Genomic DNA, 26009 nt, shown 5'->3' on the forward strand with positions numbered 1-26009 from the left:
TTCCAATGTGCTGCCTGCGTCAAAGATATACCTGTGTACCTAACCTAGCTGTTCTTTCATTGGAAGAGGTCACTATAGCTGAATACAACTACTGCAACAATGCATGAGTCATTGTGTGTGATGAATCATGATTTACATGGTGGCAGATAGTGAGGAAGGGTGTACAATTAATAGTAAACTTTGATCAGTCGTCGGTTCCTGATGGGTGATCCTTTTTCTTGAAGGTGATTGACCTTTACAAACTTACTAATTGAAAATCCACTCATGTTTCCAAGTTCTTCAGAGACCAGACCAGTCCCTCTAGTTAACACATACAAATCCATATAACATACAGCAATTCACTTTCTCTATTTGTTCTTCAAAAACAGTACACACCTACCTTACTGGAGTCATGACTGGGATGTAGATACCCGGAGTGCGCAGGAAGATGGAAGGACTTAGGGTGGGACTATGAACAGGTAGAAGAAAGGATTTATCAACTTCAAATGGAAACCATGACTCTAAGACCTCAGCTCAGCTCAACTATGTGAAATGGAGAGAGGTGCATTGATTTGAGAAATGCGGCTGAGTTTGTGTGCTGCAATGTTGGAAAAAGTGAAATTCCTCTTGTTTTGCTCTGCCTCTAAGTCTTCTTGGTACACCTCTCATGAAGCTTACCTTCCTTCTACCATTCTCCTTGACTCTACAATACAGTTTCTGTTTTATAATTCGTTAGACCTTCCCCTCTCCTGCACTAAAGAAAGGTCAAAGATGAGCTCAACTCTCCTTTCTACCTACCCGACCGGTCTTGAGACAGACACCCAAGAGCGACAGACAATTGGAGGAGAATGCAGATGCACCACCCAATACGACAATACAGTACAATTTTTCTTTTTACAATCACATTTTTTAGAACTGAGTGGGTCCATTACACTCCTCTACAATTAGATTCTTTCAAAACTAGAAAACAGAACATTTAGATTTCCATACTTTTGGTCTCTAGGGCATAAGTACTGCTTGCAATGCATTTAATAGAACTGTGTCATACTCATTCCTTTATTTTATTCCACAACAGATTGATGATGATGGCAATGTGCAGCTCATCACCCTGATGAATACTGTTGTGGTGTTGTGTTTGTCTCTGACTCACCTTTCCCCAAAACTCCTTTCCCATCCATTCATCAAATCTATAACCCTCTTCCCCCGTTCTGTCTGTTTATTCAGGTGTGACTTAATTTACACCAAGTAGATCCCACACTTGGTGGTGTGGATGTGGTTAAATGCAACACCAACTCACAGCGAAATGTTCTATTATCTGAGCAACAGCCCACACAATCCCCTCTTACTTAACCAGGCATAAGTAAAAAAGTCATCATCATCATTCAAGCCTTTCTTATGCATAAATAAGCAGCTTAACCTTGCCAACTACAGCGTACAGACTTTGAGTACACTTTTCATGACTTCGGGATTTCACAACTTTGGTTTTCAAATTTCATGCTTGTAGGAGGCTGGCCTGGCTTATAGTGGGTACCTTGTGGTACTTACACCTTGTACCAGATCCAGTTATCACTTATTAGTAGATTAGAAGTGTTCTAGCAGCTTAAGCTGATAGAGGTAGCTATAGCAGAGCAGTTTAGGCTGAACTAGGAGCCATGCAAAGCTCCTACTATACCACTTATATCACTTAGCACTATATCATAAGAAAACACAATACTCAGAGTTACTAACAATAAAGGTACTTTATTTTAGTTGCAATATGCTAACATTATCTCAGAGGATATACTCCCTTAGGAGGTAAGTAATATACACAAAATATACACACACAACCAAAATCAGGTAAGTAAACAGTTAGAAAAGTAGTGCAAAGAGTGTAGAACACAATAGAATGCAATAGGAGACAATAGGCCTAGGGGCAACACAAACCATAGACTCCAAAAGTGGAATGCGAACCACAAATGGACCCCAGGCCTAGTGTACTGTGTAGAGGGTCGCTGGGAGTGTAAGAAAACACTAAGGATTCTAAGATACCCCACCCCAAGGCCCTTAAAAGTAGGAGTAAAGTTACCCTACTACCACAGAAAGACAGTAAAGTCGAGATAGGGGATTCTGCAAGGACAACAACTGACTGCAAAGCACTGAAGATGGATTCCTGGACCTGAGGACCTGCAATGGAAGGGGACCAAGGCCATGAGTCACACAAGTATCCTGGGGGGGCAGGAGCCCACTAAACCCTGGATGAAGGTGAAAAAGGGATGCCTCTGGGTGGAAAAAGCCAAAGATTCTGCAACAACGGAAGGTGCCAGGAACTTCTCCTTTGGTCAGAGGATGTCGCACGGTGTGCTGGGGGATGCAGACATGTTTCCATGCAGAACGACCACAAACAAGCCTTGCTAGCTGCAAGAGTTGGGGTTGAAGGTTTTGGGTGCTGCCAGGGCCCAGGAAGGACCAGAAGGTCGCCCCTTGGAGGAGGAAACAAAGAGGGTGCTCAGCAACACGGAGAGCCCATGCAGAAGCAGGCAGCACCTACAGAAGCACCTGAACAGGTGTTCAGGAGATCTGAGCAAGACGGTCGACTCAGCACAACAAAAGGGAGTCCCACAAAGTCGGAGTTCAACTCAGCGAGTTGGGCAATGCAGGACAGAGTGCTGGGGACCTGGGCTAGGCTCTGCATGAAGGAAGTCCTGCAAAAGTACACAGAAGCCCTAGCAGCTGCAGTTCACGCAGTACACAGGATTCCTGTCTGGCGTGGGGAGGAAAGGACTTACCTCCACCAAATTTGGACAGAAGGGCCACTGAGCTGTCGGGGACACTTGGACCCAGCTCCTGTGTTCCAGGGACCACGCACGTCAGGATGAGAGGGGACCCAGAGGACCGGTGATGCAGACGTTTGGTGCCTGCGTTGGCAGGGGGAAGATTCCGTCGACCCACTGGCAATTTCTTCTTGGCTTCCGCTGCAGGGTGAAGGCAGACAGCCCTCAGAGCATGCACCACTAGGAAACAGTTGAGAAAGCTGTCAGGATAAGGCACTACAATGTTGCTGGTAGTCTTCTTGCTACTTTGTTGCAGTTTTGCAGGCGTCCTGGAGCAGTCAGCGGTCAATCCTTTGGCAGAAGTCGAAGAGGGAAGTGCAGAGGAACTCTGGTGAGCTCTTGCATTCATTATCTGGTGAGATACCCACAGGAGAGACCCTAAATAGCCCTCAGAGGAGGATTGGCTACAGAGAAAGGTAAGCACCTATCAGGAGGGGTCTCTGCTGTCACCTGCTGGCACTGGCCACTCAGAGCTGTCCATTGTGCCCTCACACCTCTGCATCCAAGAAGGTAGAGATCTGGGGCACACTAGAGGAGCTCTGGGCACTCCCCTTTCCTTTGTCCAGTTTTGCTCCAGAGCAGGGCTGGGGGGATCCCTGAACCGGTGTAGACTGGCTTATGCAAGGAGGGCACCATCTATGCCCTTCAAAGCATTTCCAGAGGCCAGGAGAGGCTTCCCCTCTCAGTCCCTTCACACATATTTCCAAAGGGAGACGGTGTAACACCTTCTCTCAGAGGAAATCCTTTGTTCTGCCTTCCTGGGCTGCCCAGTCCCATACAACCACAGAGCCTCCCCCCTCAGGAAACACCAGCACAGTACCCACCCAGCGGACCCATATCTCTGTCACCAGGACGCGTCAATCAGCAGTGTGTCCACAACTACAGGGACCTCAGGCCACCCCACAAACACAGGACGATCAGGGACCTGGGGCCAGTGGCAGTGGGCACATGGTTCAGGGGAAAGAGGCACAGGACAACAGGGAAGCTGGTAGGACTGCATCGCAAGAGGGGGAGGACAGGCCCAGGGAACCGACTCTCCAGGAGGCACTCACCATCATCCTGGGAGCATACAACCATTCCCAGGAGACAATGGGCCAGATACTGGACAAGCTGCAGGAGACCCAGCGGCTGCAGTAGGGACAGTACCTGGGGATCAGGGAGTACTTGATGGACAAAAACACCACCCTGGTCACCATTGCAGGGGTGCTGGCAGACATGGCCAACACCATGAGGGAGGCAGGGGCACACCACCCGGCCCCTGACACTAGCCAAACCGATGTACAGCCTTCCACCTGTGCTGCCGCTAGTGGACAGGAGGCCCCACCACAGGAACAACAGACCACCAGCATCCCATCCCCTGCAGAAGGGGGACCACCCCGCAAACGGTCCCTGCGATTGAGGCAGAAGCCAGAGAATATTGCCAAGACCCCTGCCAGGAAATAAGACGCTCCTGAATGTCATCCTTGTGTCCCACTCTGTCACCCTGTCCACCTTGAACTGCCATTTGCTCCCCTTCCTATGCCCCCTTGGACAATGCACTGGTGATACAAATAGACTGCACTCTATCCTGGACATTCCTCCATCATCAACCCAACCCAGTGCACATCCTCCTCCACTCATTAGCACTTAAATAAACACCATTTTAGTAAATGCAAGTATGGAGTCTGTCAAATCATTCAACCATGTATTTGTTTAACAAGCTTTAAACACTGCAATAAAACTGTACATTAATATATTAGGAATGACCTGTAGTTGGCTGCAGTCAACACCCCAGGAGCGATAGTGGGGCACAAATATCTGAAAATAGAGATGCCAAAGGGTACAGTAAGTGGCCATAGAAGTGGGAAAATCAGCCTGCCAGTGACAATGTCAAACACAAAACTGTCAATATAAAGTGTAATTACAGTGTCTTACCTGTTTGTCATTGGAAGTACGGTCGTATTATTGCACTTCTGTTGTCCTCATCCTCACCCTCTGCCTCCTCATCTTCACTGTCCACAGGGCCCACTGCTGCCACATGCCCATCTCCAGAATCATCCTCCTGCAGAAAAGGCACCTGGCGACGTATCAATCAATCAATCAAACAATTTGTCTAGCGCGCTACTCACCTGGAAGGGTCGGGGCATAAGGCAAGGCTGTGCAACATACAACATGCCAAGATGATCTGGCACACCTTCTTGGGTGAGTAGTACAGGGATGCACCTGTTAGATGGAGGCAACGAAACCTGGCCTTCAGGAGGCGGAATGTCCTTTCTTTTCTTCTTCTTGTTTGCCCATGTGCCTCATTGTAATGTTCCTCTGCCCTTGCAACCCCTTGCAGGGGTCAGTAGCCATGAGAGGTTGGGGTAAACAGAGTCACCTGAAAACATTGAGGGACAACTGTTAGACACACACTAACCCTTGGGGCCCACACAATACCCATACACCAACATCCACTGGGTGGGAATCAGGGCTCACCTATTAGCCACACCCGGTTTCTCTGGAGTTGAGCCATCACATATGGGATGCTGCTATTCCTCAGGATAAAGGCATCATACACAGACCCAGATGCTTTGCATTGACATGGGAGATGTACTGGTTCGCCAGGCAAACTGTCTGCACATTCATGGAGTGAAAGCTCTTTCAATTTCTGAACACCTGTTCATTTCTCCAGTGGGGGACAAATGCTATATGTGTACCATCAATAGCTCCAATTATGTTGTCCCATTGCATAGAAATCAGCTTTCACTGTGGACAAATCCTGCACCGGGGGAAAATGATGTAGCTGCACATGTGTTTAATCAGGGCAGACAATACTCTGGTCAGCACTATTGAGAACATTGGCTGAGACATTCCTGCTGCCAAGCCCACTGTCACTTGGAAGGAGCCACTTGCCAGGAAATGGAGCACAGTTAGGACTTGCATAAGAGGGGGGATCCAGGTAGGCTGACGGATAGTAGATATCAGGTCAGGTTCCAATTGGGCACACAGCTCTGTAAATGTGCCTGTTCTCCATTGTTGCAAAGACCACCAGGGGCCTGTACATGGGGGGATGTTTCCATCTCCTATTCATCCACAGCAGTTGCAATCTAGGGGGCAAAAGATGAGTAGCTGGTCAGTATTCCATATTTCCAAACACCACACTGCATTGCATGTTGTGGCTGTAACACAATATTGTTTCATAGGCCCAAATGGTGTGTATGACTACTATGACGCAGTTTGGTGCCATGGCCTGCCCCCCCCTCACCCCCCCCACTGAAATGGCGTCCACCTGTCCTGTATGGAGGGACTGGTGGAAATGAGGTAATTCCGCTGACGTTGTGTGCCGTTGCTGGAGGCAGTCGAAAACAGTCATGCAACTCCTCATTGGATGATATTGGCCCTATGGGTTACAGTGGACAATGGTGATGTACCCGGCGGTGACAGTACACACCGCCGCAGACGTGACCGCCATTTTCTATCTGTTCACCCACTTGCTACCTGACCTTCAACAGGAGAGGACCTACACTGCAAGTGTTGCTGTGACCTGTGTTTGGAATCGAGCATGGCTTGTGTCACTAGGGAAAGGGCCCCTGCCTTCACCACTGCGGAATTGGAGAGACCGGTGGATGGGGTCTTACCCCAGTACCGAATGCTGTATGGGCCTCCAGACCAACACGTGAGTATACTGTGAGCACGATGAATGGGTCATTTATACATGGAGTGCTATGTTTGAGGGTCTCGTTTGGGGGGGTTGGGGTAAGGGCCCTGGGCACTGTCCTGCATGTATGGTGGGCAATGTCTGTGAGTAAGGAAATACGAGGGCCATGGTGGGCCATGAGTGTAACAGGCAGGATGGTCTGACTGATACCTTTTCCTATGTGTATGTCTCTGCAGGTCAGCGCCCATCAAATAAAGGGTATACGGCGTGCCATCGCCAAGGACGTGCAGACCCTGGGGTTCTACGGCAGGTGGAGCACCCACTGTCGCAAACAGTGGGAGGACCTGAGACACTGGGCATGGAAGACAGCGGAGGCCCAGCTGGGGATGGCCTCCCAAAGAGGGAGGGGTGCCCATCGAACCCTGACCCCCCTGATGGCCCGCATACTGGTGGTGGCCTATCTGGAGCTGGATGGGGAGTTGAGGGCATCACAGCAGCCACAAGGGGGTGAGTACAGTGCCCCAATATACTACTTGAGCGTGCTGGGGTGACATCTGGGTGGGAGATGTGGGCATGTAGGTGCCCCTATGCCAGGCCAGGCAGTGCAGGCTAGGGCCCATGTTAGGCAGGGTCTGATGTCAACCTCCTCCAACCAAGCTAATAGTCCTCCACTACTGGGCAGGGATCTGTGGGTCTCAGGTATGCTGCAATTGGCATTAGGTATCCCTGTCCAAGGACTGGTGATTAGCATTGTGACTGGTAGTGCACTGCCTAGTGCGTATGGCTGTTCCTTGTTTGTGAGTGTGTTGTGTAAGCCAACGGTGATGTTATTGCCACCATTGACCAAGGGTATCCTTTGTCTCGTCCCCCTCCTTTTTGTTTTGTCACCTTGTCCTTATGTGCATTAGCATCATTTAGTAGAGGAGCAGAGGCAATGGTGACGGGGAGAGCTGCATCCCACAGGGCCCAGGAGGCAGAATCTACCGAGGGTGAGGGCACCAGTGGGACAGAGGGCAAGGGGAGCAACGCGGCGGAGACAGGAGGGGACAGTTCTGACATTGATACCTCCTCTGATGGAAGCTCCCTGGTGGTGGCGGACACCTCTGAGTCCATCCCAACTACTGGTACAGCTGCCACCCCGTACCAGCACCACCTTCCCAGCAGCCCCTCAGCATGTTTCCCGTCCTTGCTCACCCAGGAGGGTGGGCATCTCCTTCGCCCCAGGCACATCAGGCCCTGTCTCAGTTAGCCATGCTGCCCTGAGTGAGGAGGCTATTGACCTCCTGCGATCCATCTCTGTTGGGCAGTCAACCATTGTGAATGCATCCAGGGGGTGGCAGCCCATTTGCAACAAACAAATGCATTTCTGCAGGGCATTCACTCTGGCATGGGGGCCCAACAGAGATCAATCCAGGCTCTGGCCTCCTCTCTGATGGCAGCCATTTTCCCTGTTTCTAGCCTCCTCTAACCTCCTCTGGCCAATCCCATTCCCCTCAACCCCAACCTATCCCAAGCACAAAGGCAGACCAGCCTGCACCCAGGACAACACACAGGAGTGGTTCAGGCAAACACAAGCACCACACTCATCCCACAGGCACTCACACAAACACTATCCAGATGCAGTCATACCAACATCCACTGCCTCCACTGTGTCCCCCTCCTTTTCCTCGTCCACCTCCCTGTCAGTAGTGTCTCCACTCACACCTGCATGCACTACATCCTAATCCACTACCGCCATCACGCCTATCAATACATGCCCCTCACTGGCAGTCAACACCCACACATCCATGCACACGTCCCCTGTGACCTCTCCCACTGTGTCAGTGCCCCCTCCTCCCAAAGTACACAAATGCAGGCACTCAGCCAACCAACAGCCATCCACCTCACAACAGCATCCAGCCCATGCACCTGCACCCAAGCACAGCAGACAGACACCTCCTACAACCACTTCCTCTTCCTCCACTCCCAAACCTTCACCCACATCCTGCCCCAGTGTCCCTAAGAAGCTTTTCCTCTCCACCATTGACCTCTTCCCTACCTCTCCTCCCCCCTTCCTTCACGTCAGCCCATGGTGATGAAAACCTCAGCCACCGAGTCCACAGCCAATGTAGTGTCGACAGCTACTTCAGGTGGGAGAGGATCCCGGGCACCAGGCAGCAACACTGACAGGGTGCGTGCACCAGGTGCATCAATGAAAGGCAAGGAGGCACCACCAGCTGCGACTAGGAAGTGCAAGGAGGCACCACCAGCTGAGACTAGGAAGGGCAAGGAGGCACGACCAGCTGCAGGTGTGAAGGGCAAGGGGCAATCCCCGGCTGCTGACAGGAAGGGCAAGGGGCCTGAACCAGCAGGCAGAAAGGACAGGAGGCCTGGTGCTGGGACTCATTCTGAGCCCCCACCATCAACCATGGTGGTTCAGACGTCCGAGGCTGCAGGGGATGGGCTGGAGCCTCCCCCACCACTGCTAGTACCATCACCAGCACCATTGCCAGCAGCAGTAGCCCCATTGGGCAGCTTTCTGAGGCTGCAGGGGATGGGCCAGAGCCTCCCCCTACCACTGCCAGCCCCGACACCAGCCCCGCCAATGCCATTACTGAGCAGCCATCACCGACGGTGGACAGTGTGTAGTCCTGCCTCCATGGGCTGTTTTGCATCCTGGCCCCTGCAAATCCTGTGGGTCTGACACCCAGGTGACAGACTGTGACCTTGCACTCCCCAAGATCTGCATCACTGGGCATATTGCCCCCTACAGAACCAGTGGAGAAGCCATCCACTCACCCCATCCTTCCCAGGATGAAGCACACTGGGCAAAATGGCCCCTCCAGAACCAGTGGAAGAAGCCATCCACTCACCCCATCCTTCCCAGGATGAAGCACACTGGGCACAAGCCCCCCTCCAGAACCAGTGGAAGAAGCCATCCACTAGAGAGACTGTGGCCTTGCACTCTCCAGGACCAAGCAGTGGGCAAACCACCCACTTGAGAGACTGTGGCCTTGCACTCCCCAGGACATTGCACACGGCATGTAGCCCCCTCCATGACCAGTGGTGTTGTACCATCTTCTGGCTGAGCTGCCCCCCATTCCCCATCCCCCTGAGATGCCTGTGTATTTTTGACCTGATGCCCCTGCAGTGTTCTCTCTGTTTTGTTGCAGGAGTGAGGTGGGGCCTTAGCCTATGTGTTGTGGCCCTGTGGCCCACTGACATTGAGGACTGGGCAGTGTCCCTCCATTTGTAAATATGTATATACGTTTTTAATTTAATGCACTTATTCATGTTCTTTAATCCTATTACACTCACTTTCTTCAAATCATTTTGTCCAGGCATTATTCCTGATGGGTACGGGGTGGATATATAATGTTACTGCATCTGTTGTGTGTATGGTGTTGGGGGTGGGGGTGTTGCGTGTTGCATGTGTGTCACTCTCTTTTTCCTCCCCCCTCCCTTGTGTGCTAGGCGCAGTACTCACCCTGGTCGTCTTCACCCGCATTGATGTTCCTATTGCAGCAGAAGGTAGACGAGCATGGGAAATATGTGCAACTCGGGCTCCATGGCATCATGGTTGTTCCCTGAGTCTCCAGAGGTGAGTCCTTTGACTTCTGTCTTCTGTTTCTGCCCTGCTTTTGATGTCATTGGTACCATCCCGGAAAAGCTGGTGGATAGGATGGTCATAATGCAGTGGGCGGTACATTGTCTTTCGCCTGGGTGTTGCAGGTTACCACCGTGATGCTTGCTGCTTCCACCGTGGCGGTTGGTGTGTTAAAGTGGCTGTCTGTCTGAGAGGTTTCCGCCGTGGTCATAATTACATTTTTGTTACCACCGGCTTCTTGGTGGTATTACCGCTGCTTTATCACTGACCTCCAGGGTTGTAATGAGGGCATAAGTGTCCACAGTTCATATTCGCACCCTCTCCACCCACAACTTTCTCCCACCAAAAAAGGAGGGCTAAAAGAGGGCATTTTGTATGAGGGGCTTCAGATGTTCATTTCGGGCCTCAAGGCATGCCTTCCAATTGACCAGTTTCACTAACTCATGCAGCATGCAGTGATGATAGAACTGGTCTGAAAGAGGTGTGGCACAGGGATGGGCAGATCCAGGCTGTTGATGGTGCTGGTGTGGCCTGGAGAATCGAGGCACAGCTGGTTGGCTGGCTGAACTGGGCCCAGGTCTAGAAGAAGGGTCATATGCAAGGCCCTCCTCATACACCAGCTGCTGGTAGTATGACCTGGTAGCCTCCAGCCTGTGCTGCTGGGCCATGATCGCCTGGTGGGTCAGTGGTGTTGGACCAGTAGGATCTATCTCAAGGAAAAAAAAAAGAAAAACAAGTGTAAAGAACTTTCTGTGCACATGATATAGTGGCACAGCATAAATAGATTGCTGCTGGTCCGAAGGGCCATTACAATTTTTGATCTGATGACTAGGAAATTGAGTGGGAAGGGACATGATTACAATACATTCCTCAGAAAGCCACTGACTGGCTGAAAGAAGACAGCATACTATTTAAAAAAAATGGGTGATTTTTTTCTGGTAAAGGACGTCCTAAAAATAAACCACACAGACACGTTGGCCCTCATTATGACATTGGCGGTAAATCCTGCTTACCGGCCGCTTACCGGCCACCAACATACCGCCGCAGTGGCAGATATCCATTCTCCATATTATGAAACACATACACCAATCTGACAGAAAACTGCCACATGCACCAATTCGCCAGCCTAAAAGCCAGTGCTAAAGTGGCAGTACATCAGGAAGAGGTGGATTGGCCTATGGGGGAAGGCAGCAAGACGCCAGCTCGCCTTACAGAGGACTGCGGTGGACCCCCACCTTCTCCCCTTACTGCATCCTGAGGGACTCACCCCCGATAACTGCATGCCATCTCACACCCTCATTCCCATAACTCCACTCCATCCCACACACTGCACATCCACATCTGACTAACCTAAATGCCAAGCCCTGCATGCCATACCAACGTGTAGACAGCCTTCCCAGCCCTGCATGGACACCCATCACAAAAACATGCACAGCATAAAGAATTTAAAATCCTACAATACATTACTATACACAAACAAAGCTGGCAAGGCAGCAGCAACGATAGAGGGGAAGCTAGGGATGTGCAATATGTCAAAGACATGAAGCATAATAGATCACTTCCATCCCCACAGGTGCCCCAGCCAATGTCAGCGGAGAGGAGTTGCCATGACTAATCAGTCCCCCAACAGACGATGCCCCCAGTGATGACTGTAACTCTGGACTTCAGGATCTGGATGAACTACCTGGCTCATCAGGGACCACTGGTCAGTCGGTCACCCCAGCTCACTCCCAGTCACTCCCCCATCAGTATCCCACATCACAGCTCCCACCCAGCGTACCCACACCTCAGTCCCCAGATGTGTCAATCAGCATTGTGCCTACCTGTTCAGGGAACCCAGTCCACACCACACCCCCAAGACAATCAGGGACCTGGGGTCAGAGGCAGTGGGCACATCGTTCATCAACATGCAGGAGAACAAATGGTTGCAGAAGGAACACCATCAGTAGATCAGTGAGGACTTGCAGGCTCTCAACGCCACCATGATTATCATAGCAGGGGTGCTGGAAGACACCTATTAGCCACACTCTGTGACTCTGTGGATGGGATATCACATTTGGGATGCTGCTATTCCTCAGAACGAAGGTGTCATGCACTGACCCAGGACACTTGGCAGTGACGTGGGAGATGTACTGGTCCACCAGGCACACCAATTACACATTCAGTGAGTGGAAACTCTTCCAATTCCTGAACACCTGTTCATTCTGGTAGGGGAGTGGGAGGGACAAACACAATATGTATACTGTCAATGGCCCCAATAATATTGGGTATATGTCCCATTGCATAGAGTCCGGCCTTCACAGTGGCCGAATCTTCCACCTAGGGGAAAGAAATGTAGCTGCACATGTGTTTCACCAAGGCAGAAAATACCCTTGCCAGCATGATTGAGAACATTGGCTGTGACATTCCTGCTGTCAACACCACTGTCACTTGGAAAGAACCAGTTGCCAGGAAATGGAGCACTGATAGAACCTGCACAAGAGGGGGATCCCAGTGGGATGATGGATAGCTGATATCAGGTCAGGCTCCAATTGGGCACACAGCTCTGTGATTGTGGCCCTGTCCAGTTTATAGGTCAGTATAATGTATCTGTCCTCCAGTGTAGCCAAGTCCACAAGAGGTCTGTACATGGAGGTTTGTCTGCTCTTCCTATTCAGCGGACAGAATATCTGTTACATTTGTGATGGAGTAACCCCTTGTCAAACGCTAGTCTAAATCAGTCCCAAAGTCAAATTTCCTTTTGTTTTCCTTCCCTCACCGCCATGTGAATGTATTTGATTTAAATCATTTGCAAACTCCCCTGTTATAGCAACCATTTTTGTGATCAATGCCATGCCTATGATAGTGTGATAGTGTCCAGCAACACTAAATATGGGAAGGTCTTGGTTATCCTTAAGCTAATGCCTAACTGCAGAACTAAAAATATTGTATGTCCCATTCTGTGTACATACCGTTTGGGATACATAGGCAAAACTGGGTGAGAGTTCCACATTTAATTCAGTGAACATAAGTCTGCCATACATAACAATAAGGTTCTAGCCCAGATGGTTGGGCATTACATGGAACAAGGCCATACTGATATGGACTATACTAGAAAGGATTACAATTATGAAGGGCATTGACAGTAGTCCTTGTAGGGAAAAAAGGGAGATGGACTGGATTTACACTCTTTACACAGTAAGGAAAGGACTCAATGATATAATACCTTGGGGAAACACAATATAATATGTATGTGTTGATAATGTATTTGATGGGGCTCTATTCAGTCTCGTAGCAATTCAGTATACTTACGTAGTATGCACTTTTGGTTGCCCAAGTTCTTGTAGAAGATATAGAATGATAGTTGGTTTGCTGTCCCTGAAGTCTGAAGTTAATTCCTTGGTGAACTATGAGGACGTTTAATCTTGCTTTCTTTCAGAGTAGGCAATATTGTTAATACTCCTCTTGCGGCTGAGTTAGGGCCTATATGATAACCCCCACTGTAATAAACCATTAATATCTTAGAAGTCTGTTTGTTTTGATTTACATTCAGGCTTGAATCCTTAGGAAAAAAGGTTAAGAGCAGTCACAGTGATCAGGTGTTTATGTGCAACCATCTTCAGATGGTTGCTCCGGATAATAGAGAAAATGGAAGGAGTGGCAAAAGTTATGTTGATCTATTTGTTTTGACTCAGCCCTAAGATTATATACATTAAAACATGGGGGATATTTGAAATTATGTGGCTCCTTCATCTTTGGTGAGATACAGCATTATTACAATTAGGTTTCTGGGATGGGCAGTCGCTACACAAGCGTTTAAGCAAGCACCCTCTTGATAACAGTTATAGCATGGAGGCTCAAATATAACCATCTTTTGCTAGCCACCATGAGTGACACTGTAAATCTTGTGATGAGTACTGAAACCTTGATGACTTAGAACATGTGACCCAGTTCGGAATGTATACAAGTTAAAATATGCAGTTTTTCCAATTCTTTCTCTCAAGGGCCTCCACTGAGGAGCACAATGTGCTACCCTATGGTCTGAGGTGAGCACACAAAGGCCCATATGTATACTTTTTTAGCGCCGCAGTTGCGCTGCTTTCTGTCGCAAAAGCGGAGCAAACTTACAAAATACAATTGAATTTGTAAGTTTGCGCTGCTTTTGCTTAAAAAAATGACACAAATGCGGCGCTAAAAAAGTATAAATATGGGCCAAAGTCTGATAGGGTATAATTCAAAATTGTGGATACTAACGTTTAATTTCTTCAAGTATACTTAGACTTAATGGGGACTGCACAGGAATTAGGATCATATGTTGGTGATACGTAGATGGCTGTGATTTGTATGCATGTTGTCACATAGGGCCCGTTCAACCAGGTGGTTTATGTATAAGCACACATTTTCTGATGTTTTAATTTTGGTTCACCGTCCTGAGTGATGGGTGTTTAGAGGTTGTTAGACACCAAGGGATAATCACACAAGTGATATTTGGATGATTTTATATAGACACTTTGGCCCTCATTACAACCCTGGTGATAAATCCCGCTTTCCGCCGTGCAGAAGACCACCAACATACCGCTGCGGCCGTGGAATTCCGCTACAGGTATTACGACCCACAGCTCGGAATTCGCCACAATGCAGACACCCACACAAGTCCGCCACAACCAAAGGTCAGTGATAAGCTGGCGATACCAAAACCGACACCTTCACGGCAACAGGAATACGCCCATAGTATCACGACCCTTGAATCAACGCAGTGGTCTTTCAACCGTGGTATTCCATTGGCAGTACACACCGCCGCGCTCAAAATACACACACATTTACAAAACACAACCACATTGGACAATTCGAAATACACACACCTGATACACATACACACACCACACCCACACACCCAATCCAATTTAAAGCACACGCCCACATCACCCACAAACCCTTACTACCAAAATTTTGAAAGAAGGCCAGAGGGAGAGACTACCTAAACCAACACCAGCATCCACAGACACACAACACCATCACTTACACAACATCCACGCACCTCAAACAACACACACCAACACATCCCCTCACACATCACAACAGACACCACCTCACACATCACCCACACCACATCATGGCACCTCAAAGACACCCCAGGTTCTCTGAGGAGGAGCTCAGGGACATGGTGGAGGAAATTGTCTGGGTAGAGCCACAGCTATTTGCATCACAGGTGCAGCAGACATCCATTGCAAGGAAGATGGAGCTATGGCGCAGAATTGTCGGCAGGGTTAAAGCAGTGGGACAGCATCCAAGAACACAGGATGACATCAGGAAGAGGTGGAACGACCTACGGGGGAAGGGACATTCTGTGGTATCCAGACACCAGATTGCTGTACAGTGGACTGGCGGTGGACCCCCACCTCCTCCCCCACAACTAACAACATGGGAGGAGCAAGTCTTGGCAATTATGCATCCTTAGGGCCTTGCAGGAGCAGCAGGAGGACTGGACTCTGTTAAGACACATCTTTACTACTCTATCCCCTACACCCCACCTGCATGCCATCACATACCCCCACCCTTACCCTCACACCCATCACCCCAACAGCCCACAGATACCCCACTAACACAACCCACACATCCCAAAACCAAGCCCTGCATGTAACACCAATGCATGGACACCCATCACCAAAGCATGTCCAGTACAGAGACTCACTCATGCCCCAAAATCACCAATCACACAAGGAACAAGCCAATAATGCAAGCACAGGAGTAGAGGGTCACTGACCCATTGTACAAGATGGCACACACAGATACAATAACTATGCATTTACACCCCAACAGGACCCATACCCAATGTCACCGGACAGGAGGTGCAAGCAACATCCAGTCCCCCCACAGAAGAGACCCACAGTGATGACAGCAGCTCTGCACACCTGGATCAAGATGACCAGCCTGGCCCATCAGGGACCTCGGGACAGTCGGTTCCCCTGACACAGTCACAACCCACCACAGAGCCTCCCCCCTCAGGAGACACCATCACAGCACCCACCCAGCGGACCCATCCCTCTGTCCCCAGGACACATCAACCAGCAGTGTGTCCACCACTTCAGGAAACACAGGCAACCCCACTAACACAGGACGATCAGGAACCTGGGGGCAGTGGCAGTGGGCACACGGTTCAAGGAACAGAGGCACAGGATAACAGGGATGCTGGGAGGACTGCTGTGCGACAAAGGGAGGACAGGCCCAGGGAACCCACTTTCCATGAGGCACTCTCCAACATCATGGGAGCTTACCACCATTTCCAGGAGACCATGGGCATGGTAATGGCCAAGCTTCAGGAGACCCAGTGGCTGCAGGAGGAACACTACCTGGGGATCAGGGAGGACTTGAAGTCCATTAACACCACCCTGGTCACCATAGCAGGGGTGCTGGAAGACCTTGTCAACACCATGAGGGACACAGTGGCACACCAACGGGCAACTGACACTAGCCTGGATGATGTAAAGCCCTCAACCTCTGCCGGCGCTAGTGTACAGGAGGCACTGCCACAGGATCAACAGGACATCAGCAACCCCACCCCCTGCGGATGGAGAACCACCCTGCAAACGGTCCCTGAGATCCAGGAACAAGACAGAGAACATTGACAAGACCCCCGCCAGGAAATAAGACACCCCTGAATGTTACCCTTCTGTCCCACTATGTCACCCTGTCCATCCTTCAACTGCCACTGCTCCACTTCTTATGCCCCTTTGGACAATGCACCTGTGAAACAAATAGACTGGACTCTGCCATGGACATACCTCCACCATCACCCCAGCCCATTTTACAACCCCTTCCACTTATTTGCACAGGAATAAACACACTTCAATCACAAAACAATCTGGAGTCCGTCTGTGCTTTCACTAATGTGTAATTGCAACATCTCTGAAATATAGCAATATCAATGTACTTGTGCACATACCTATGTTACACAGCTGTAGGCCAGGAGTAAACATAGCAGAGGGCACAAAGTGAGACCCAGATTTGTGAAATGGAAGGTCAAAGTGACAAGTCAGTGTTCATACACTCAGTGAAAATGACAGACTTATGCTAGCTCCAACAATAGTATGAGATGTGGGAAGCAGTGACATCTTCTTATCTGTGTCTCACTGGAAGTATTGCTTGATAATGTTGTTTCAGTTGTCAATATCCTCTTCTTCTGCCTCCTTTTCTTCACTGTCCACAGGCTCCACAGCTGCCACAAGACCACCATCTGCCCCATTCTCCTGCAGAAAAGGCACCTGGCGTCACAGAGCCAGGTTGTGCAGCATACAGCAGTCCACGACTATCTGGCACACCTTCTTCGGTGAGTAGTATAGGTAACCACCTGTCAGATGGAGGCAACGGAATCTGGCCTTCAGGAGGCCAAAGGTGCGTTTGATTATCCTCCTAGTTCGCCCATGTGCCTCATTGTAGCGTTCCTCTGCCCTTGTCCTGGGATTCCTCCCTGGGGTCAGTAGCCATGACAGGTTGGGGTAACCAGATTCACCTGCAAATGTCGAGGGACAACTGTTAGACACACACTAACCCTTAGGGACAACCCAATACTCAGTCAACTATGTCAACTGTATTGGGATCTTGGCCTCACCTATTAGCCACACACGGTGCCTCAGGAGTTGGCCCATCACATAAGGGATGCTGCTATTTCTCAAAATGTAAGCATCATGCACAGAGCCAGGATACTTGGCATTGACATTGGAGATGTACTGGTCTGCCAAACACACCATCTGCACATTCATCGAATGGTAGCTCTTCCGGTTTCTGTACACCTGTTCATTCCTGCGGGGGGGACAAATGCCACATGTGTCCCATCAATGGCACCTATGATGTTGGGGATATGTCCCAGGACATAGAAGTCACCTTTCACTGTGGGCAAATCCTCCATCTGAGGGAAAACGATGTAGCTGCGCATGTGTTTCAGCAGGGCAGACAACACTCTTGACAACACGTTAGAGAACATTGGCTGTGACATCCATGATGCCGTTGCCACTGTTGTCTGAAAAGACCCACTGGCCAGGAAATGGAGTACAGACAGGACCTGCACTAGAGGAGGTATCCCTGGGGGATGGCAGATAGCTGACATCAGGTCTGGCTCCAACTGGGCACACAGTTCATGGATTGTTGCACAATCAAGTCTATAGGTGACTATTACGTGTCTCTCTTCCATTGTCGACAGGTCCACCAGTGGTCTGTACACCAGAGGATGCCGCCATCTCATCACCTGCCCCAGCAGACGCGCCCTATGGAGTAGAACAGCGAGCAGAGAGTCATCCAACACTGAGGTATCACAATGTGTTATTTGCAGACACGTTATTAATCCACAATGTGCTGGTATCTGTCTGTATTCCCGGCCTAGATAGGTGTGAAGCAGTTATTATCCACCCCATGTGGCCCCCTGAAATGGTGTCTGCCTGACCTGTAAGGTGAGACAAGGGGATATGAGGTAACTGTGCTGGCGTTGTACACCATTGTGGTGGGCGGTCGAAGACCGCGGCGCAATTCTGCATTGGTTAACATAGGACCCTATGGGTCCAAGGAGCCAATGACGATGTATGCCGGCGGTGACGGTACGCACGGTCGCGGACATGACCGCCATTTTCTGTCTGTTCACTCACTTGATACCTGACCTTCAACAGGAGAGGACCTCCACTGCAAGTGCTGCTGTGACCTGTGTCTGGAAGCGACGATGGCTACAGGGTCTGGGGAAAGGGCCCCTGCCTTCACTTCGGAGGAGTTGGAGAAACTAGTGGATGGGGTCCTCCCCCAGTAAACGCAACTGTACGGTCCTCCAGACAAACAGGTGAGAACACTGTGAGCATGCTGCATGGGCAATGCCTGCTTTGAGTGGTGTGGTTGGAAGATACATGGGGGGCTGAGGCCTGCATGTGCGTATGGTGAGTGTATGTGCATCAGGGCATGGGTGGGAACTGGTGGGCAATGAGTATGACGGTCCGGACGGGTGAGTACTTTCCTTTCCCCCTGTACCATTCCTCTAGGTCAGCACCCACCAGAATAAGGGTATTTGGCATGCCATCGCCAAGGACGTCTGGACCCTCGGGGTCTACCACAGACAGAGCACCCACTGCCATAAAAGATGGGAGGACCTGCACCGCTGGAGCAAGAAGACGGCGTAGGCCCAGCTGGGGATGGCCCCCTAAAGTGGAAGGGGTGCCCGTCGCACCATGACGCCCCTGATGTCCCATATCCTGGTGGTGGCGTATCCGGAGTTGGATTGGTGCTTGAGGGCATCCCAGCAGCCACAAGGGGGTGAGTACACTCTCATTCAGCTGACTCTGCGCGCATTACGAGGTGTCTGTGTGGGGGAGGTGGGCAGTGGGTTCCCCCAGGCCAGGGCGAACTTGGTAGGCAAGGTCCCTCGTGAGGCAGGCTATGTGGCACCCCAACCCCACTAGTGGTAAGAGCCATCTACACCTAGTCAGGCTCCTGTGACTTCCAGGTGTGCAGCAACTGGGCTTAGGCCTCGTACCCCATGGTCAGGTGAAATTTCTAGGAACTGTTAGTGCATGGCGTAGTGCAGAGGGATGCTCCATGTGTGTTGTGTCCGCCAACGGTAGTGATGTTGCATGCACTGAACATGTTTTTCTTCTGTCTTCCCCCCCTTTTTGTGGTCTCCCTGTTCTTGTGAGCAATAGCATCCTCAGGCGGAGGAGCATTGGCACCGGAGCAGGAGGGAGCTGCAACCCGCTAGGCCCTGGAGGATGAAGCAACGGAGTCTGAAGCCACATGTGGGACAGAGGGCAAGGGGAGCTCCACGGCAGGGACAGGAGCATACACCATTGACAGCGACTCCTCCTCTGATGGGAGCTCCTTTGCGGTGGCAGGCACCTCTGTTCCCACTGCATCAACAGGCACAGCCGCTACCCCTCTACCAGCACCGCCCTCCCAGCAGCCCCTCAGCGTGTGTCCCATGCCCACTCCCCCAGGAGGGGGGCATCTCCTTCGCCCCAGGCACCTCAGGCCCTACTCCAGTCAGCCCTGCTGCCCTTAGTGAGGAGGCTATTGACCTCCTGAGATCCCTCACTGTTGGGCAAGCTACCATTTTGAATGACATCCAGGGTGTTAAGAAGCATTTGCAACAAACAAATGCATACCTGGAGGGCTTTCATTCTGGTCAGGCGGCCCAACAGAGAGCATTTCAGGCTCTGGCCTCAGCTCTGATGTCAGTCATTGTCCCTGTGTCTAGCCTCCCCCCTCCATCTTCCTCCATCCAGACCCAATCCCCTGTACCTCAGCCTATCCCAAGCACACCATCAGACCAGCATGTACACACATCAACACACAAGAGTGGCTCAGGCAAACATAAGCACCACACATCGCATAGGCACTCACACAAGCACCATCCCCATGCAGACACACCAACATCCACTGCCTCCACTGTGTCCTTCTCCTCCGTGTCCTCCTCCTTCCTCCCTGTCTCGTCTCCACTCACACCTGCATGCACTACATCCTCAGCCACTACCTCCATCACCAGCACGCCCATCACCACACACCGCTGACGTGCAATCACCACCCCCACTACCATTCACACATCCCCTGTATCCTCTCCAAGTGTGTCTGTGAGCCCTCCAACCAAAGTACACAAACGCAGGCACACACCCACCCAACAGCCATCCACCTCACAACAGCCTCCGGCCCATGTACCTTCACACAAATTCAGCAGACGTACACCTCCTACAACCACTAACTCTTTCTCCACTCCCAAACCCCCTACATCTTCCCGTCCCAGTGTGTTTAAAAAACTCTTCCTGGCTAAAATTGACCTCTTCCCTACACCTCCCTCCCGTCCTTCCCCTAGGGCCAGGCTTTCTATGTCCCAGCCCAGCACCTCAGCCACCAAATCCCCAGGCACAATGGTGACAGCAACTGCAGGGTCATGGAGTGCGCCACCCATCAGGGCTGCCAGTGTGCCACATAGCGAGGGCAAGGACATTCTGCCACCTGCCAAGGTGAAAAAGGTGCCCACATCCCGGAGGGACACATCACTCTAGAGGATTGCACCAGCTGCACACTTGGGCTTCACCACAAGAAGGACTTTGCCTGGCTTCAACTGGTTCAAGAAGGGACTCCCTGTTTGCTACAGGTGAAAACCAGAGTCCAGTGGCCAAAAAGGAGTTTTCACCTGGTGCATTCTGAGCGTTGCAGTATGCACCCTCAATGAGCATCTCAGAGCTTCTGGAACCTTGGGGTGAGCTGTGGACCTCAAAAGAACCTTAAAGGAACACCTGGAATAAGATCCAGAAGTTTGGAGAAGTTTTGGAAAAAAGCTCCATAAAGGGACCGACCCAGTGCGGCAACTCTAGCTGGCTTGCCTCAACCGCGACCCGGCCTGACTTGCAGGTTCGTCCCGGTGAAGAAAATCTCTGAAAAAGTGACTAAGTCCAAACATAGGAAGTTGACCGGGACCTCCCAGGCCGTTTATCGTAAGAAGGCTCCAGGGACATCGGATCAAGATTCAGGTTTGCCCCGGTCAAAAGATTTTCATCTCAAATAAACGACTAAGGGGCATATTTATACTCTGTTTGCGCGAATGTGCGTCAAAGATTTTGAGGCACAATCGGCACAAACCCTGCCCCATATTTATACTTTGACGTCCGACCCCGCGGGTGTCAAAATTCCACCATGTGCGTCATTTTTTGGAACCAGCCTTGCGTTAATTATATGCAAGGTAGGCGTTCCCTTCCAAAAAATGACTTTAAGGCCTGTGCCCCATATTTATACTCTGACGTCATTTTGATGCACAGGAGGGGGTGGGCCTTAAAAAACGACGCACAGCATGATGGGCGCCGTTTTTTAACACCTGGGTCAGGGCAGGCGTTAAGGGACCTGTGGGCTCGGAAGGAGACCAGAAGTGCCCTCCCCTGGCCCCAGTAACATCCCCTGCCACCCTTGCCCACCCCAGGAGGACACCCAAGGATGGAGGGACCCATCCCAGGGAAGTAAAGGTAAGTTAGGGTAGGTAAGTATTTTTTTCAGATTTTTTTGTGGCATAGGGGGGCCTGATTTGGGCCCCCCTACATGCCACTATGCCCAATGACCATGCCCAGGGGACATAAGTCCCCTGGGCATGGCCATTGGGCAAGGGGGCATGACTCCTGTCTTTGCTAAGACAGGAGTCATGTCAATGGAGGTTGGGCGTCAAAAAAAATGGCGCAAATCCGGTTTGAGGCCTGAATTTTGCCTCAGACCTGACTTGCCCCATTTTTTTACGCACAACCCCCATTTTCCCATACGCCGGCGCTGCCTGGTGTGAGTCATTTTTTTTTACGTGCACCAGTCCGCAGCGCTGGCTAACGTCATTCCATAAATAAGGCGCCCGCATGGCGCGTTGGAATGGCGTTAGCCGGCGGTAAAAAAATTTACGCACAACTGCGTTGGCGCAGTTGTGCATCAAAAAGTATAAATATGGGCCTAAGTCCGAAGGTAAAACTCTCCACCGAGTGCTACCCCGACGTATATCCAAGGAAGAGTTCCAGGAAGTTGGATTGGACTGGCGACTTGGTCTCACTGAAGAAAATCTCCCAAAAAACGACTAAGTCTGAAGGTAAACTTTTGACCGGGGCCGCCCACAAGCTGTAGCCGAGCAGGGCTCCATCGCAGTCGGCATCAAACTTTGACTTTGCACCGGTTGTGGTGCTACCAGATGACCAGATTGGCGCTATGCGTTTCTGAGCACCAAAAAGTATTAATTCTTTAAAAATTCATATCGCCGGTTCTCCTTAGCCGATGTTAATCATTTTGTTTTCATTTTAGAGATAAAATATAATCTATTTTTTATAAATTGGTGTTGGATTTTTATTGTGTTTTGTGTTGTACTTATTTACTGTTTTGTGACTTTTAAATGCTTTACACATGTCACCTAAAATAAGCCCTGTTGCTCATTGCCAGGCTACCAAGGGTTGAGCTGGGTTTAATTTATTGAGACCTAACTGGACCTAAGTGGAGGTTAGTGGCCTATTGCTAAGTGTAGGTACTTACCTGCCCTTATCAATAACCCAATTTACAACAGTCAGTTTGACAGTTGGGCTGTTTGTACCTCTCCTCTAGACAGTGACACAAAGGGAGCTGGGGTGTAGGCTACATATCCTGATGAGCCATCTGTGCTGAGAGGGAGGGGAGGAGTGGTCACTCACACCTGAAAGAGTTGTGCCTGCCCTTATGCAATGCAGTCGCCAACCCCCTGGTGTGTGCCTGGGTCCTGTCCTAGGAAAGGCAGGATCTTACAAACAAGAGAGACTTTCCTTTGAAATTTGCCTACTTCAAAGGCAGAAAGGGGTATAAGTAGTGGACCCAAACCCCCTGAAAATTAGATCACTTATGTAATCAAGAGGAAGAGCTGAAGAGAAGTGATGCCCCTGCCTGTGACTGTGCTCTGTTGGGCTATCCTGCAGTTGCTACTTCTGCCTGTGAAAGGGGACAAAGACTGGAACTTGTTGTGCATTCCTGCTTGAGATGAATCTCCAAGCCCGTGGACTTAGCTTGCCTTCTGTTGTTGAAGTCTCAGGGCCATTAAAGGCTTCCCCCTGTCAGCACCTGGACTCTCTGCTGAGACTTCTGCCCTGTCAGGTGGTGCCCTATCCAGTCCTAGTGTGCCTGCAGCACTTATTGTGCCTCCCACCTAAGTAGCCATGGGTCAGACCTGCCACGGTAGATCTTGTCTATGCAGTTTACACTGCCACCTAAACCTGGCAAGATAAACCTCTTGCCAGGCCTAGACCTTGCCTATTTATACATATATGTCACCCTAACATAGGACCTATATGACCCACAGGGCAGGTTGCAATGCATTTAAAAGGCAGGACATGTGCTTTTAAGTTTTACATGTCCTGATAGTGGAAAACTCCCAAATTCATTGTCACTACTGCAAGGCCTATCACTCCCATCCATAGGATAACATTGGGATTACTTTAATACATCTTTTAAATGTACTTTTCACGTTTGGTGTCTCTTGGCTCACTATTTAAAATAACAACTTTGTCAGATTATAAATTGCAGCTCTGAAAATGCAATTTTTAGAAAGTTGGTATTTTTTTACTTGAGTCATTTGGTGCCTCCTGTATGTCTCCAATATACAACTGAGGTAGGGTGACAGCTGGGCTTGTACATTCCTTCTAGACAGCCACAAACAAAGAGAGCTTAGATGTGACTGTTGTCCATCTACAGCCTCTGGGCAGAATGGAGGGAGGGGCTGACACCTACATCTGAACGGGCAGTGTCCTGTCCCCACACAAAGGACTGCATACCCCTGTAGTGAGTTTAGAACCAGGGCAGGAAAGGTGGACATCTGTGCACTTCCAATATCTTTCTTTGAAGTCTTCCCCACTTCAAAGGCCCAACGGGGTATAAGAAACAGACCTCTGCCACCACTAACTCAATACACTTCTGGACCTGTGCGTACTCTGCCAGGAAGAAGGGCTACTGTGCCTCTGAAGGACTGCTGGTATACTGCTGATCTGCTGTGTTGACCTGCTGCCCTCTGACCTGGAGAAGGGAAACTGGTCATCCAAACTCCATCTTGAACCAAGGACCCCAGAGTGACTCCATGTGCTAGTCTGCTGGCCTCGGACGGCTGCCCACTGGGGCAGCTGCCAGTGGTGCTGGTGGCGGTGGTGGTGTCGGTGCTGCTGGCAGTCCTGGTGGTGCTGCCAGTGGTGGGGGGAGGCTCCAGCCCTTCCCCTGCAGTCTCAGACGGCTGCCCACTGGGGCTGGTGGTGCTGCCAGTGGTGCTTCTGGCGGTGTTGGTGGCGGTGCTGGTGGCAGTTCTGGTGGCAGTGCTGCCAGTGGTGGGGGGAGACTGCAGCCCTTCCCCTGCAGCCTCGGACAGCTTCCCACTGGGGCTGCTGCTGCCAGTGGTGTTGGTGGCAGTGCCGGTGGCGGTGCTGCTGGCGGTGCTGGTGGTGGTGCTGCCAGTGGTGGGGGAGGCTCCAGCCCTTCCCCTGCAGCCTTGGACAGCTGAAGCAGCATAGTTGGTGGTGGGGGCGCAGATCCTGTCACTGCACCAGGCCTCCTGTCCTTTCTGCCTGCAGGGGCAGGCACAGATCCTGTCACAGCACCAAGCCTCCTGTCCTTTCTGCCTGCAGAGGCAGGCGCTTTGCCCTTGGCCTTGGCAGCTGGTGGTGCCTCCTTGCCCTTGGCAGATGGTGGTGCATCCTTGGCAGCTGGTGGTGCCTCCTTTCCCTTGGTAGCTGGTGAAGCATCCTTGTCCTTGGCAGCTGGTGGTGCCTTCTTGGCCTTGGCAGCTAGTGGTGCATCCTTGGCCTTGGCAACTTCTGGTCCCTTCTTGCCCTTGGTAGCTGGTGGATGTTCCTTGGCCTTGCCCTTGGCAGCTGGTGCAGCCACACTGCCAGTGCTGATGGGTGTCTCCTTGGAGCCACTCACACCTGCAGTAGCTGCCGAAACTAAAGTGGCCGTGGACTGGGCGGCTGAGGTGCTGGCCTGGGTTCTGCCCACCCTGGCCCAAAGTGAAGGACAGGGGGAGGGGTAGGGAAGAGGTCAAGGGTGGAGAGGAACAGCTTCTTAGGGACACTGGGGCTGGAAGAGCGTGAAGGTTTGGGAGTGGAGGAAGAGGGAGTGGTTGTAGAGGTGTCAGTCTGCTGTGTTTTGGTGCAGGTGCATGGGCTGGATGCTGTTGTGAGGTGGATGGCTGTTGGGTGTCTGAGTGCTTGTGTTTGTGTACTTTGGGAGGAGGGGGAACAGACACAGTGGGAGAGGACACAGGGGATGTGTGCATAGATGTGGGTCTGGTGACTGCCAGTGAGGCGTGGGTAGTTATAGGTGTGCTGGTGAGGGAGGTGGTGGATGAAGACATAGTGCATGCAGGTGTGAGGGAAGACGCTACTGGGAGGGAGGTGGACGATGAGGAGGAGGGGGACACAGTGGAGGCAGTGGATGTTGGTGTGTCTGCATCTGGATGGTGTTTGTGTGAGTCCCTGTGGGATGATGTGTGGTGCTTGTGTTTGCCTGAGCCACTCCTGTGTGTTGTCTTGGGTGCATGCTG

This window comes from Pleurodeles waltl, chromosome 1_1 (genome assembly GCF_031143425.1).
Source record: "Pleurodeles waltl isolate 20211129_DDA chromosome 1_1, aPleWal1.hap1.20221129, whole genome shotgun sequence".
Classification (NCBI taxonomy): domain Eukaryota; kingdom Metazoa; phylum Chordata; class Amphibia; order Caudata; family Salamandridae; genus Pleurodeles; species Pleurodeles waltl.